Below are 1,719 nucleotides of genomic sequence, written 5' to 3' on the forward strand. Positions count from 1 at the left end.
CGCTCCCCCCCCCCCGGCCCTCCCGCCCCTCCCCCGCGCTAGAAGAGCGCCCGCGGAGCGTGAGTCGAGGGCCGCGCTGCGCCGCAGGAGCGGAACCTCGTCGAGGTGCGCAAGCGCGCCGGCAAGCCGCGGCGCGCGAGGCGGCAGGAAGTGACCAAGGAGTCGCACAGGGACCGCAGGTACAACGCCGCCGGGCAGCCGCTCGGGTTCGACAAGTCGCCCGCGCCGGTCTGGGTGTAGCCGCGCCCGCCTCACTCTGTGCATGGTCACGCCGACGCCGCCTTGTGCGCGCACCGAGTCGTGTGCCGTGTCCTTGCGTATCTGCAGCAGCCTCTGCTCTTTTTCTGGCCGCGTCGGAGATCCTCATATATGATGGCTATTCTGTGTGCCGTCACTATTTTTGTTACGGCTGTGATATTCATATCTATATTGATAATTTAATATACTTTAATATTTTATATTGCGCTTTTTGTCAGAGGAGACTTAAATAAATAAATTTATTTATTTAATTTATTTAAGTGACGTGCGGGGTCCGACACACATGTGCATGGACCATGGTGGATGGAGGATGGTGCACGCGGCTCACGAGACATTTGAGAGTAAAATGAGCATGATCCATGAAAATGACAGAGCCTATCTCTCTCTCTCTCCACGCGGTGCCGTCTCGCGGATCCGCTTCTCTGGTTGGAGTCTAGACCAATGGACCCCTGCCACTGTGGCCGCGGCGCAGGCCAACAGACCACGTACCTATGGTATGGCCCCCCACATCCCATTAAGCCGGGGACCCATTACACTCGGGATGCATTACGCAGATGAGCTGTATACCGCAAGCACTGGTCCCTGGACTAATTGGGCCCAAGCAGCTTTCAACCGGGGGTACCGGGGTGATTACACTGACCCAAATTCCGCTAACGGGACAATACGGCCTGATTGGCGCGACTACGCGGCAGAAAGAGCAGATTGGTCACGCGAGCAGCAAATCAGTAACTTTGGGCGCGTAGTGCAGACGTTCAGACAGGCGGTGGCACGGATCGTACGGCGGGCCAAGTGGCGCCGCATCATCAGGGGCCTAAGACTGCGCGCAAGAGTTGGAGAAATACCAACATTTTTGGGGCCATCGGGAAGCGACATTTTTCGGGCCCCTAGTATGTGGCCCGTAACGAGAAACTTAAGGGACGCAACTGAGGAACAAGGCCAAGCATGGAATAGTCGGATGGGGTTCCCGGCTGATGGGGTTGGGGTGGGTCGGCTTCGTGGGACAGGTACGCGGGGGTTCAACTAAAAAGAATATCTGAGGCTGAGATAGGATGCCCCAACGCCTATGGTTGGAGCGCCAGCGTTGGTATCATGATTTCATGAATGGAAGAGGTTACAAGGATGAGATGCTTGCAGCCAGCGCTTCATGGGAGGTTCGCCATGCTTTTTTAAGGTGTATTATGACGATGAGGAAAGGTTTGGATACCTAGTGCGGAAGTTGCGTCAATTTCTGTGGAACTTCGTTCGGCGAGGGCGGTGGCGCCGCCTCATTAAACTCGTAGAGTATAAGCGTCGAATGGAGTTGGAGAATGTTGCACGTCGGTTAGAGTTTAACGAGTAGTTGGCATAGGTTACTGCAGTGCCACGCGACCGTTATACACACGGCGCCCCTCTGAGATTCGATTGAGATGCACATGAGCTCGCCAGCTCGCGCGTGTAATTCGTCGATCGGCCGTCATGTTC

The sequence above is a fragment of the Emiliania huxleyi genome (genome assembly GCF_000372725.1).
Source record: "Emiliania huxleyi CCMP1516 unplaced genomic scaffold EMIHUscaffold_481, whole genome shotgun sequence".
NCBI classification, from domain to species: domain Eukaryota; phylum Haptophyta; order Isochrysidales; family Noelaerhabdaceae; genus Emiliania; species Emiliania huxleyi.